Consider the following 16,071-nt stretch of genomic DNA (forward strand, 5'->3'; position numbering starts at 1 on the left):
TTTTTCCAAATCCCCAGAGCTACAAGCATTACAATCTGGTTAGTTAGGAAATAAAATTTTTCACCCATATTTTTGGCAAATATTTACCTAAGTGCCAGTCACAGTCTCAGTCCTTAGGGAGGTAAGCTAAATAAGTAATCACACAAATAAATGCATGGTTACTAACTACTAGGAATGCAAGAGAAAAAAAGGGGGCTTAATTTAAACCAGAAATTCAGGAAAAACCTCTCAGGATCTAACACTTAAACCAGACACTAAGGAAGAATAGGAGTTAACATTCAAAGAATGAGAGTATCCTAGGCCAGAATGTATGAGGGCTTTGGGCGAGTACACACTTTGGTTTGTTGTAGGGAAAAGACCACTTAAACAAGAGTATAAAGAAGGAAATGATGGGAGTTCCTTGGTGGTTTAGTGGTTAGGACTTGGTGCTTTCACTGGTGTGGCCTGGGTTCAATCCCTGGTCTAGGAACTAAGATGCCACATCAAGCCACTGCATGCCATGGCCTAAATAAATAAATAGAAGAAGGAAATGAATGGCAGAAGTGAGTCTACAGCCAAAAGTGGGACTTCTCAGATCATTTAAAGGATTATTTTATCAGAAACCATTAAATGGTTTGGAGTAAATAGCAACAACAACAACAACAATAATGAAAGTTAGCAACAGCTACCATTGTCCAGTTACCATGCTAAGTACTTTAAATAAATTATCTCCTTCAGTCCTCACACAACTCTATGAAGTAGTATTATTTTAACCTTCATTTTACAGTTAAGAAAACAGAAGTTCCAAAAGGTTTGGTGATCTGCCCAAACTCACTCAGCTGGTAAGTGGTGGTATAAGCTCTAATGCCAGAGTCCAAGAGCTTAATCACTATGATATACTATCTCCCATTATCAGGTATACATATATATATGAACATATGAGATGTGTTAATAATGATATGCGTCAAGATATAAAGTGAGCATTTGGATACAAAGGTCTAAATCTCAGATGAGAGGTGTGGTCAGGATCAAGTTGGGCTCTTGGTATTTAGATGAACTAAAAGTCACAAGAGTGGATGAAGTTGCCTATGACCAGGGTATATGCTGAGAAAAGATGAAGGCCGGTAACTAAGCCCTATTAATTCCAACATTCAGGAATTGGATATGGATAGTCAAAAATGTCTAATTTGGCTAAGAAATCAAATAAGGACTAACCTAACCTATCAGGTGATGTCTTCATTTATTTAATTCTGGAAACATTAGCAATACTCAGTTTTCTACTTTTGATAAATTTTGGTCTGGCCACCCAGCTTGTTTCTCTGGGTTAGACCTGACTCAGGGGAGAAGGGGCGGGGGCCACAGTGCATCGCCCTCACTGAGGCATGTCAGCTACACAATAAGAGTAAACTGGGCTCTGCTACCCCAAGGCAGGCACCGAAATGAGAGTACAGAGGCAGTGGATGACATAACCACCAGGTGGGTGCCCCACAAATGTGGCAGGCCACCTGGGCTGGCCCAGCGTGTACTAACCTGCAGAGCCCAGAAAACACAGCCAATAGCAACATTCAGAGGCTTTGCTTTATTTGCATGCAGAGATGTAGGGCAGTGTTTGGGCCTTAAAAGATCTATTATTCCATTTCCTCTTGAAACCATCCCCAACCCAGAGCTTGAACTATGTTGCCCTGCTCCCTACTTAGCAGTTCAACTTCTTCACCCAGCACTCAAGCTTCAGACTCTTAATTCTTTTTTTCTCTCTTTAGTGCCTAAGCATCCCTTCAGCAGGGGCAGAGAATATTTGCTTCAAAACTAAAATAGATACTATTATTCCCATATTGTAAATGAGGAAACTGATTCTAGAGAAATTAACAGATCATCCAAGGTCTCAAAGCCAGGAAATAACTGGGCTGGAATTTGAGGACAAGTCTAAAATGTCTCATAGAATATATTGCTACACCATGTCCATATGTGGGTGTATAGCAGTCAATAATCCCACAAATGATAAAGCAGTATTTTCATGCAAACAAAATATGCCTAAAATGACTAAGGAAACTGTGATGTGCCAATCTGGTACCAGACCTACACAGCAGCAACGCCAGGTCCAAATCCAAGCTGAGTCTCCAACCTATACCACAGCTCGCAGCAATGCCAGATCCCCAACTCACTGAGCAGGGCCAGGGGTCCAACCTGCATCCTCATGGACACTAGTTGCATTTGTCTTTGCTGAGCCACCATGGGGACTCCCATAGGAAATAAACCCTTAAAGTAACTAACCCCAACCTATAACTTAGAGTATTTTCAGTTTTTTTGCAATTAACAATAATTCTGCTATGAATATTTATTTACGCATGACTTATTGTTTCACTTTTAAATTATATCCTAATCAGAACAGTGGAGTGTTAATAATGTTTAACAATCTCCCTCTGAGGGGGTGGGGAAAGGTGGAGTATAGAAACCTCCATTGGTCTCATTTGCCAATTTAGGTGGTGTACATGCTCCAACCTTGGCTGATTTCAACGTCCAATGGCAAAGACTGACTCAGAAATCAAGGAAAGAGCAATAATAATCACAAAGTAAAATTTGAAGTAGCAAAAAACCTCTCAGAATGAACATGAGCCAAAAAAGCCCCATGCCCTTGATTCTACAATCCTTTTTTTAAAAAACCGAGGTATTGTTGATTTACAAATTATATAAATTTTAAGTGTAAAACATAGTGACCCACAATCTTTGAAGACTGTGTACCACTTGTAGTTATTATAAAACACTGGCTATATTCCCTGTGCTATACAATATATCCTTGTAAAGACCCTTAAATTCTACAACTGAAAATTTAGCCTTGGGAAGAGTGGCGGTTAGAGCCAGCTTAAACCAGCTGATGGTTAAATTGTTAGGAGTTTCGTAAGCTGGTTGTTAAACATGACCATTATTTTAAATTAATTTACATAAATTTACAATTAAATAACATATATAATTATATAAATTATATATTATATAAATTAATTATGTAAACATACATATTGGCTGCACCCATGGTATTTGGAAGTTCCTGGGCCAGGGAGAGAGCCCAAACCACAGATGCGATCTATGCCACAGCTGCAGCAACACTGAATCCTTAACCCACAGGCCACAGTGGGAACTCCTAAATAAATTATACTTCAGCAAAGACAATAAATACTAAAAACTCATCATATCCTAATTTTTTAATACTTTTTTTTACTTCACTATTATCTATGCTCTTTAGCTTTTTACATCTACAGTGTACTATACACTTCCTTCCAATTCCACATTCAGTGATGTCATGCTGGTCATAAAGAATAAGGTGTTAATAAGATTTTTTTAATTTAGCATTTTAAATGTTGAGTTTAGGAATTTAAGGAATTTTCAATGGAGAGAAGGAATTTACTATTTTCCAGCAGAATAGGAAAGTGATTATACAGATAAGAAAGAAGATAGTAGATGATTTCTAGCCTAAGAGAAGAGACTCAGGGTTGGGTCTTTATGGGAATAAAATGGTAGAACAGCGGTAAGAAGAAATGGGAAATGAAGTGTGACCATAATGATGTGTTCAGAAAGTAGAATCTGGTTGTTAAATTTGAAGAAGGCTAACCTGGATATGAAGGTTTTTATGGGTCATCGATTTTTTAATTGTCTGTGATGACCAGAGCAGCAAGATGGCAAGGCCTAGGATTCCCGAACTGTGCCCTAAAGGTGCCCTGGGGTGTCAGCATGAACTCAAAGGGGCACCACGGGAAACTTTTTAATTTTTGAGGAAAATATAGTGATACTGACATCTGTTGGACATGGCTTGAACTGGTTGCTCAGTTTCAACATTAGACTGGACTATATTTATTTTTTGACAATGTCATATCTTTGCAAAACAGTGTTTCTGGTGATTGCTGAGATAAAGAAAAATACCTCATGAAAATCATTGAGGAATAAGAATGAGGGTGGTGATGTCCAATCTGACCCCAAGGTTTGAGAAGCTATGCAGTGCCCAGGAGTCATAGGCATGCCATTAATAACTGTGGTTACATAAGAATAAAATGTAAATGCTATTTTCCATTTCAATTTATATGTATCATTTTTTAAAGCAGCTATTAAGTTGTTAAAATGCAGATACTTCTTAAGTGTTTTGACATAGTTACTTAGTAAAAAGAATTGTTTGAGGGTTTTTTTGCTTGCTTGTTTTTGGCTTCAGGGACCATAAAAAAAGTTATGGAGATATTAAAGGTACTCTGAACTGGAAAAGTACAGGAACTTCTAGGTTAGGCATCAAACTCATGAAGAAGGAATGAGTGGGATTCTGGGTGCAGAGCACCATGAAACAGCCATATTAAATGCAGGAAAAAATGATGTATTAAACATATAAATAGGGATTAAAGGTCAGAGGTAAAATGTAGGAACAAGAATAATAAATGGTGTCTGCAGTACTACTTATAAAAGGAAAGGAATGGAAACAACCCAAATGTCCTGAAATAGAAAGATGACTGAATCAACTAAGGGACAACACGTAATGGGTTACTTACTAAGTAACTGTAAAAATTAGCAAATACATATTGCTTTACACTATTGTGAAGTCATATCCGTGGTATAAGAGTAAATAATAAAATCAAAGTGGAGAAAAGTAAAAGAAGGACGAAGAGAAGTTCCCATCAGGGCTCAGGAGTTAACGAACCCAACTAGTAACCATGAGGACATGGGTTCGATCTCTGGCCTTGCTCAGTGGGTTAAGGATCCTGCATTGCCATGAGCTGTGGTGTAGGTAACAGACACAGCTCAGATCCCTCAATGCTATGGCTGTGGCATAGGCGGCAGCTGTGGCTCCTACTCGACCCCTAGCCTGGGAACCTCCATATGCTTCAGGTGTGGCCCTAAAAAGACAAAAGAATAAAAATAAATTTAAAAGAATAAAAGAAAGAAGAGGTTATGAATACATACATAAACATTTTTTATAGGTAAAACTTAAATAGAATTTTTAAAAAATGACAATTATCAGACTTCACATCTCCCTTTAGGTTGTAGAAAGCCTGGAAGAAATCACTGTTCCACTTACAACAAAAATTGAAGGACCTACAAAATCACAACTTTTCTTGAACACTTTGGAGAACTGAGTTCACAGGGCAACCAACTAAGCCAAAACAAAAGGAAAGTCAGGAGTTTTCATTGAGAGTCAGGACACAAGAATTTCTTATCTGGACAGACCCCACTAGATTCCATACAAGCAAGAGGAAGAATTCAGCTAAAGTTTTCAACGAATTACTAAAAGTGTGAGAGAACACCAATGTCTTGGAGACCATAAATGCAAGGGAAATTCGCAACCATTGGTGCTCACAAGTAAGATCTGAGCAAGCCTTCCCCATAAGTGCAGAACTAAAGGAGTAATATGCTCCTCGAAAGACACAGACAAAGCTCACAAAATAGCATATAGTTTCCATGGTCCATAGTTTTTTAAAAACTGTCCAACAAAGAAAACTCCAGGCACAGATTACTTTGCTGGGAAATGTTATGAGACAGTAATATTTATATAAACTCTTCCCAAATACAGTTAGGAAGGAACACTTCCCAACTGATTTTCTGAAGCCAAAATTACCCTGATGCCAAAATCAGAAGGAAAAAAAGAAAGAAAGAATGAAGGAAAAACATTGCAACAAAATAAAGCTGCAGACCTGCAGCTCTCATGAACTAGATGTAAAAATCCTTGATGAATGAAATATTAGCAAAATGAATCCAAAGAAATACTAAAAGGTAATACATCATGACCAAGTGGAGTTCATCCTAGGAATATAAGACTGGTTCAACATTCAGAAAGCAATCAAGGAGTTCCCGTCGTGGCGCAGTGGTTAACGAATCCGACTAGGAACCATGAGGCTTCGGGTTCGGTCCCTGCCCTTGCTCAGTGGGTTAACGATCCGGCGTTGCTGTGAGCTGTGGTGTAGGTTGCAGATGCGGCTCGGATCCCGCGTTGCTGTGGCTCTGGCGTAGGCTGGTGGCTACAGCTCCAATTGGACCCCTAGCCTTCTCTGATTGGACCCCTAGCCTGGGAACCTCCATATGCCACAGGAGCGGCCCAAGAAATGGCAAAAAGACAAAAAAAAAAAAAAGAAAGAAAGCAATCAAGCTAATTCATAATGTCAGAGTATCAGGAAGTTTAGGGAGAAGGAAACCCAGAAGAAAGATCTGAGTAGTAAAATGCAATCTGAATGGAAATTAACAATTGTAGTTCCAAATAGTTCAGCAACAAGCTTCTTAAGGCAGAAATTCCTGCAAATATTTCAGAGAAGGGAAAACTTTTTTGCACTGGAGAAACAAAAAGTCCATGGGATTGCTTCCCAGTTTAACTATAATTAATTCTTCTTCTAGAGAAAAATTTCTACTTCTGATTTATTTCCCTTTCCAAAGCAGTGTGGGAATAGGAGATTATATGATTTTCATACTACCATGCACCAAGAACAGCCCCAGCCAGGCATTATTACAGTGCACATTTCCATGTATTATCTCTAATCCTCACAGACTGGAGGAAGGAAGGGGGGGGTGGAGAGAAGGAGGGAGGGAGGAAGGGGAAATGTGGAAAGGAAGAAAAAAGGAAAAGGTCACAAGACACAACATCAATCTATAAATCAGTCATTTTTCTACATACTAGCAATGATCAATGGAATGGAATGTGTGGAATGTTTGATATATATTCTATATAATTGATATATTATAAAAATTGTCATTCTAGATGACATGTAAGACTATGTCCTTAAAGACGAACTGGGTCTCCAATTATAGAAGAGCTTTTAAAACTCTGATTTCTGGAAAGTTTATTAATAATTTCTGTTTGAGTATTCTATACCTAGGAGAAATTCAGTGTTAATTCATATTTCTTCTTTTTACCCTAGCCATGTTTAGGGAGCTTCATACATTCTAATAGAGCCAGTGTTTAACATTATCCTTGTTTTGCTGATGAGGTAACTGAAGCTCTTGAAACTTGCTTGAGGTTACACAGTGAATTAGGACTATCTCAGATTTAGATGTTAGAATTTCACACTTTTTTGAGACTAGAATTTACTTATCCTGGGGCATAGAATAATTTCCTAGCTACATGGAGGAAGAAACAGTGGAATGTTATGGGATTTTTTTTGTGCATTTTATTTAGTTTATCAATAGGGATTATGTAAACTTTATGTTGAGGCTCTTTGATCAAAAAAATCTAATTTTAGAATTAAAAACAAGCATAAAGAGTAAAAACAAATTGAGATATTGTAAGATTCAGAAGCATAACTTCAATAAATGGCGTTGTGACAACTAGACAGTGACACGCAAAAGAATCAAACTGGATTACTTTTCACACAATACACACACACAAAAACCTCAAAGTGGATTAAAGACTTAAAATCTAAGACCTGAAATCATAAAACTCTGAAAAGAAAACACATGCAATATGTTCTTTGACATAAATCTTAGCATTTTTTTTTTTGGATCTTCTCATGCAAGGGAAACAAAGGCAAAAAAAAAGAAAAAATGGGACTATCAAATTAAAATCTCTCGCACAGTGAAGAAAACTATCAGCAAAACAAAAAAGCTGCTTACTGAATGTGAGAGGATATTTGCAAATGATATATCCATAAGGGGTTAATATCCAAACTATATCACTGCATTATAGTGAGGGCATTCTATGAAGAAAAACATCTGAATATATAAGTATTTATCACCGATACATCATTTAGACTTTATTTGCTTTTGTTGTTGATTCACTCAGGTGGACACACTTCTGCATGTTTTATCACCAGCTGATTTTGATCACGCTTTCCCAGAGCTGTACGGCAAGTCAAGATCACTGGGCATGAAGCAGCACATGAAGCATCTTTCACTGGTGTCCTTTACAAGCCACACTGAGCACTACATTGTTAGGCTACCAGCAGCCTTAAAATCCAGTTGGTTTTGGGGGTTTGAGACTAGGGTGAGGGGTATGAGGTACGTAGGATGGACTCCCTTGCAGGGCCCTAGAATGAGTGTCTCTTTAAATTTTGCACTGTAGCTGCCTCATTTACCTCACCCTAGTCTCTACCCTGAAGAGCCCCAAAGTGATGTTGTCTGTAGGAGCATCTGATCTCCACATTCCATGGCTGAAGTGGAGCTTCAGAGCCCATCTTACCTCCTCCGGTGGTAAAGGCTTACTCATCCCAAGCCCAGTGCCTGGAGTCTCTGCTATTTCCCTTGAGGGACCAAGACCAGCCTGATGCACTTGCTTCCCTATCAGGACTAAGTGCCTGTGTGGCCCACGAATGCCTGTGTGATAAAGATCCAGTAGACCCCCCTTTCATATATAAAGCCTACTTATAAACACTAGTCCAATATCACAGGCCCTATCATCTTCAGACAAAACTCCTGATGCAAATCATCTACTTTGATTGCAATATTACCTCTCCCTTGATTTCACCTCCTTGTTATTTGGTCCTAGAGGCCATCCCAGTTCTCACCGTACATGATTCCCAGTGTGTCTGCTGGCTGAGACTGTCCTTTGGGCTGCTAGTCCAGACTTCCTGGAGTCCCTGGCTCAGTCTATCTCCTTTTAACTGGCTCCCAGTTAGCTCTGCTCCATCAGAGTTAACAGAACCATCCAAATACTATGACAACCACAAGCGCATTCACATAGTTTTGAAAGCATCAGATAGGGACTGTCCTAGCTTTGCTGAGAATCACTGGAAGTAGAAGATAGGGTATATCTTCAATTAGAAACAGATCAAGCAGAGCCTGGTTTGGAGCCTGGTTCTTTCTATTCCATTGGTTCATAAAAATTGCTTGTGTTAAAGTCATCTGGGGAAATTTCTGATTTGTCTATTTGACACACACTTGGATAGTGCTTAGTATATGTCTGTAACTGTTAAAAAACAAACAAACAAAAAAACTCTGTCAATATTAATTCATTTAATCCTCATAACAACCCTTTGAGCTAGGCACCATGATTATTCCCATTTTACAGATTAGGAAACTGTGGCTTGAGAAGTTTAATGACCCACCCAACATCACATGTCTAATATATGTAGAAGCCAAATTCAGGCCCAGTTTGGTTGTAGGATAAATGGTAAGCACTACATTACGCTGCAGACAACTCTATCCCACCACAAAGATTTGATTTAGTAAATCTGGGGAAAGGGCTGAGCAATCTATGTGTATTTGAATAAGACTTTCAGGTGATTTTGTATAGTGAGAATGTCACCCACCTACTAACTTCTATTTGGGAACCACAGCACTATTCCATACCTCATTTGGGAAAGAGAGAAAGGAGATTTATGCAGCTAGAAAAAATCTCTGCTAGATTATACTGAGAAATGAGAGGAAATGGTTTGGGATATTATTTATTCAAAACCTTGGAAGCCAAGCAAATGATACACATCATATTTATAAAAGGGTCCCTATTGGAGTTCCTGCTGTAGCACAGCGGGTTAAGAATCCAACTGCAGCGGCTCTGGTCACTGTGGAGCTGTGGGTTTGATCCCTCGCCTGGCCCACTGAGTTAAAGAATCCCACGTTGTTACAGCTGCAGTGTAGGTTGCAGCTGCAGCTTGAATTCATCCCTGGCCTAGGAACTTCCACATGCCACAAATGCAACCATTAAAAAAAAAAGATTAATATTGAACTATGCATCATTAAATACAATAATGAAATACATTAAGAATGTAGCATCAGGAGTTCCCGTCGTGGCGCAGTGGTTAACGAATCCAACTAGGAACCATGAGGTTGCGGGTTCGATCTCTGCCCTTGCTCAGCAGGTTAACGATCCAGCGTTGCCGTGAGCTGTGGTGTAGGTCGCAGACGCGGCTCGGATCCTACGTTGCTGTGGCTCTGGTGTAGGCTGGTGGCTACAGCTCCGATTGGACCCCTAGCCTGGGAACCTCCATATGCCGCAGGAGCGGCCCAAAGAATTAGCAAAAAGACAAAAAAAAAAAAAAAAGAATGTAGCATCAAAAGAAGAGTATAAATAGCATTAATAAATGTGAAATTATCCTATTAAATAGGATACACAATGGCCATGGGCTTCAGTGAATGACATATGAAAGGGCGGACAGCCTAGCTATTTGTATTGCAGGCTCCAGACAGGCAGCCCTGAAACAATCAGGCAAGACAAATAATACAAAGTAACCCTCAAGTATGATTTCAGTTCAAAAGAGTTAAAGCAGCTAAGGAGGGGTATAGAAGTAACTGGATAAACATGAAAAACACAAGATAAAACGTGAAAGAATTTTGAAAGTGGTTTATTACCATACTAACATGATTATCACTGTATTGTTTAGTATTGTCAACTTGGGTGGCCTCAGTAAATAAACAGAAACATCAAAACCAGGCAGAGCCATAAGCAACAGCTCTCCCAACACCCTCCTCAGCCCCCAAAAGGGGGATGAACAACTATAGACCAATCAGCAGTTTTTCTAACTACTCAGGATGGAAATAATCATGGGTCAGAGTCAATTCAAACATTAACCAGAGCTCCTTGTCTGCCAAACACTGCCATAGAAGGTGCAGTACAAAGAAGACTAATGCACTGGGAAGTTCATTCTTTTTAGCTTATAGGTAAGCCTCACCATCACCTCCAAACACTCATTAAAGTGACATCCCATGTGTCAATGTCAGGAGAAGCATGTTCCAAGGCCCCCATCAGATCAAATGTAGTGAACCTTATAGGTTCTGGGAAATGGAGCCAGCAGATAGGTTAACAGAATGCTAAATTTTTGTTTTTAATTAACATAATATTTGGCAGTAATAATTTAAAAATAATTATTTTGTGAATAAGGCTTCAAAACTGAACATACTTTGCCAAAATTTTAGCATATTTCAAAATTTGTTTTCAGGGCCTGGTATTACAAACTAAGGCAAATAAAATCCACTTTCACCAAACTTTCACCAACTTGCAATACTTGTTCAAGTTTTGTCTTTCACTATGCTCTTGCATATTCTGAACAAAGTGACACTTTTTTATTTTTTGGTCTTTTTAGGGGCCCACCCACGGCATATGGAGGTTCCCAGGCTAGGGGTCAAATTGGAGCTGCAGCTGCCAGCCTATGCCACAGCCATAGCAACTCAGGATCCGAGCCACGTCTTCGACCTACACCACAACTCACAGCAACACCAGAACATTACCCCACTGAGTGATGCCAGAGATGGAACCCACATCCTCATGGATGCTAGTCGGGTTCATTAACCACTGAGCCACGACAGAACCCCGCAAAGTGGCATTTTAGATTCTCTGTTTCCTTGCAAAACAAGACTCTTTCCTTTGCTCTGCATCATCTGTTACTTCTGCCATTAATGCGGTCCACCCATATTAATTATTACTTTTAACCAATTTAATAACTTATGTTTCATAGGAGAACTGTCACATGCATTTTAGCAGATGAATAAAGCTCATAAGTCCACAAAACACAATTGTCTGCCACACACATTCCTTTCACAGCTGCTGCAAATGGCAAAAATAAACATGACCCAAAAGGATAGCCATTCTATGGCATATAAAAGCAAGAAGTAAAATATATAAACTTAAAATTGTGCTTCTATTAATCAGTTTCAGTATTCAATCTTTAAAATAATCTAGTTATCTAATGATTAAACAGTAATTAATTTAATATTATCTTTGGGTTTTAGGTTACTTAAGGATGCTTAAAAAATTTTTATTATGATTGATTTACAATGTTCTGTCAATTTCAGCCATACAGCAAAATGACCCAGTCATACATATATACATTCTTTTTCTCACACTATCCTCTTATCATGTTACATCATAAGTGATTAGATATATAGTTCCCTGTTTCTATGCAGCAGGATCTCATAGCTTGTCCACTCCAAATGCAAGAGTTTTCATCTACTAACCCCAGACTCCCAATCCATCCCACTCCCTCCCCCTCCCCACTGGCAAACATGAGTCTGTTCCACATGTCCATGATCTTCTCAGTTTTGTAGATAGATCATTTGTGCCATATTTTAGATTCCACATATAAGTGATATCATATGTTGTCTGTCTTTCTCTTTCTGACTTATTTCACCCATTATGAGAGTCTCTAGTTCCATCCATGTTGGGGCACATGGCATTATTTTGTCCTTTTTATGGTTGAGTAGTATTCCATTGTATATATGTACCACATATTCCTAATCCATTCATCCACCAATGGGCCTTTAGATTGTTTCTATGTCTTAGCTATTGTGAATAATGCTGTGATGAACATAGGGGTGCATGTATCTTTTTCAATGAAATTTTTGTCTGGATATAAGCCTGGAGTGGGATTGCTGGGTCATATGGTAGTTCAATACTTAGTTTTCAGAGGTATTTCCATACTGTTTTCCATAGTGGTTGTACCAATTTAGATTTTCACCAACAGTATAGGAGAGTTCCCTTTTCTCCATATTCTCTCCAGCACTTGTTATTTTTTGACTTGTTAATGATGGCCACTCTCAGTGGTGTGAGGTGGTACCTCATTGTGGTTTTGATTTGAATTCTCTAGTAATTAGTGATATTGAGCATTTTTTTTATGTGCCTTCTGGCCATTTGTATGTCTTCTTTGGTAAAATGTCTATTCAGGTCTTCTGCCCATTTTTCATTTGGGTTGATTGTTTTTTGTTGTTGTTAAGTTTATTCAGAGATTAAACCTTCATCAGTTGAGTCATTGGCAAAAATTTCCTCCCATTCTATGGGTTGTCTTTTCATTTTTTTAATGGTGTCCTTTGCTGTGCAGAAGATTTTGAGTTTAATTAGGTTTCATTGGTTTATTAGTGTCTTTATTGTCTTTATTCCAGGGGGTGGATCAAACAAGATGTTGCTGTGATCTCTGTCAAAGAGCATTCTGCCTATGTTTTCCTCTAGGAGTTTTAAAGAGTCTGGTCTTACTTTTAGGTCTTTAATCCATTTTGAGTTTATTTTTGTGTAAGGTGTTAGACAGTGTTCTAATTTCATTCTCTTACATGCAGTTGTCCAGTTTTCCCAGCACCATTTATTGAAGAGACTATCTTTCCTCCACCACATGGTCTTATCTCCTTTGTCATAGATTAATTGACAATAGATGTTTGGGTTTATTTCTGGGCTTTCTCTCCTATTCCGTTGATCTAAATTTCTGTTTTTGTGGCAGTACCATACTGTCTTGATGACTGTAGCTTTGTAGTAGAGTCTGAAGTCAGGGAGCCTGAATCCTCCAGTTCCAATTTCCTTTTCGATACTGCTTTGGCTATTTGAGGTCTTTTGTGTTTTCATACAAATTTTAAAATATTTACCTAAAGATTTTAGAATTATATTTAAACTTAGTATAAAATATAATGACTGTTGATATAGAAAAATTTGTTTTAATTACTTTAGTGAACACAAATTAACATTTTTCATAAACTGAAATATTCTCTAGCAATAATGCTAGCTTATTTAATGACTAAATCAATATAAGCAGTTTAGGAAGTTTGAATTAGCTAATCTCTTTATGAGAAAACAAATCTAAATGTTATTTTTAAAAAGTATGTATATTTTACTTAACATTGATAAATTATAGAAAAAACATATAATTGCCTTTTTTCTTAAACCAAAATTATTAATCCAGCCTGATTTCCCCAAAGACTCTCCTTAATTATTAAACTTGGATTCCTGAAATGTTTCTAAGCTAGCAGTTTTTATAAGGACTTTTTATTTAAGTCTAGCACATTTAAGGCATCAGAAATTCTGGGCTTTTTGGTTTGTTTGTTTTGTTTTTGTTTTTTCATGGCCACACCCATGGCATATGAAAGTTCCTCAGGCAGGGAATGAGCCACAGCTGTGACCTACGCTGCAGCTGCAACAATGCTGGATCTTTTAACCCACAGTGACCTGAGTTGATAGAGTCAGATTCTTAAGCCACTGCACCACAGTTGAGAACTCCTGGACATTTTTTTAATTTGAGAGACTTATGCAAGTACATATGTATGTATGTCAATAAGAACAAAGTTCCCTTAACTTACGAGACATTATAATGGAATTTATTAATACCCTACAGAGTCAGAAAACATTTTACATTTACTCAGCAAAATACAAATGCTGTTATAAATTATGGACACAGACACATAGCTTACAGCTTCAGTTTTACAACCTCAATCTCAAGTTGAAAGTAAACAAAGAAACACAAAGACTCTGCAGTTCAGATCTCAAAATAATTGTTCTTCCTAGTGGGCACAAAATTCTTAATCAATTCGAGTTCATAAAGGACAAACAAAAATACTAAAAACCATACCTCCTCACACCAGTCAGCATGGCCATCATTAATAACTCTATAAGTAACAAATTCTAGAGAGGATGTGGAGAAAAGGGAACCCTTCTATACTGTTGGTGGGAATGTAAATTGGCACAACCACTATGGAAAACAGTATGGAAATACCTCAGGAAACCAAATATAGAGGTACCATATGATCTGGCAATCCTACTCCTGGGCATACATCCAGACCAAACTATAATTTAAAAAGATACATGTACCCCTATGTTCATTGCAGCACTATTCACAATAGCCAAGACATGGAAACAACCTAAATGCCCATAGATAGATGAATATATTAACAAGATGTGGTACATATATACAATGGAATACTATTCAGCCATAAAAAGAACAAATCAATGCCATGTGCAGCAACATGAATGCAACTAGAGATTCTCATACTAAGCAAAGTCAGAAAGAAAAAGACAAAACTATATGATATAACTTATACATGGAATCTAAAATATGACACAAATGGGAGTTTCCATTGTGGCTCAGTGGGCTAGGAATTTGACTTGTATCCATGAGGATGCAGGTTCAATACCTGGCCTTGCTCAATGGGTTAAGGATCTGGCATTGCTGTGAGCTGTGGTGTGGGTTGCAGACAAAGCTCAGATCTGGCATTGCTATGGCTGTGGCATAGGCTGGCAGCTGCAGCTCTAATTTGACCCATCTCCTGGGAACTTCCATATGCCACAGGTGCAGCCCTAAAAAGCAATAAATAAATAAATAAACAAAATATGGCACAAATGGGACTATCTACAAAACAGACTCACAGACATAGAGAACAGACTTGTGGTTGCCATGGGGGAGGGGGAGAGAGTGGGATGGACGGAGAGTTTGGAGTTAGTAGATGCAAGCTATTACATTTATAACAGATAAGCAAGGAGGACCTACTGTATAGCACAGGGAACTATATCCAGTCTCTTGAGACAGAACATAATGGAAGATAATATGAGAAAAAGAATGTATATATACATATGCCTGGGTCACTTTGCTGTACAGTAGAAACTGGCATAACATCTAAAATCAACTATACTTTAATATAAAAAAAGAAAAATACTAAAAACCTGGATTCTTTGTCATCTCATTTCTAAAAGAAATTAGATCTTCATCACCTAGCAGGTATCACCAAATGGTTAGGCCATAAAACCAAATTCCCAATCATTGCTATCCATGTGAAATAACTTAGCCATGCATAAATCAGAAACAAAAACAAAGTTTTAAAAATTCAGTAAAAAGTAAAAACAGACAGTAAACTTAGTTCTATAACCACTTTGGATTAACTGTAAGACAGTTAATATATTCCTGGGTTTAAACCACCCATGAAGTATGCTTTCTTGATCATAAAGTTTGGTTCTATTATATGAGTCCATTTGGGTGTCTCTGTAAAAACTTAAGATTTCCAAAATTAAAGTATAATTTTCAAAAACAGAAAGCCATGTTTCTTGTGCAAATATAAAATGAACATTTGTCAAAGTTTTGTTAAATGAGGGAACACGAAGTTAAAACCAATTCAAAGAGTTTATGAGAAAGCAGACATATATTAATTTAAAAACACACTGCAGAGTTAGATGCAAACTGGTTAATATCTTGCAGAATAAGTCACAACCTGTGGGGTTATCTGGCCCATCAGACAGAAATTATTTGCATTATCTGTCACACAAAAATCTACCAGTTAACCTCTGCCTTAACAGAATTATAAAATAGCCTGGTCAGGAGTTCCCTTGTGGTACAGCAGAAACAAATCTGACTGTTATCCATGAGGATGCAGTTCAATCCCTGGCCTCGCTCAGTGGGTGGGGATCTGGGGTTGCCAGTGAGCTGTGGTGTTGATCCCAGACGCTACTAGGATCTGGCA

The sequence above is a fragment of the Phacochoerus africanus genome, chromosome 3 (assembly GCF_016906955.1).
Source record: "Phacochoerus africanus isolate WHEZ1 chromosome 3, ROS_Pafr_v1, whole genome shotgun sequence".
Taxonomy (NCBI): Eukaryota; Metazoa; Chordata; class Mammalia; order Artiodactyla; family Suidae; genus Phacochoerus; species Phacochoerus africanus.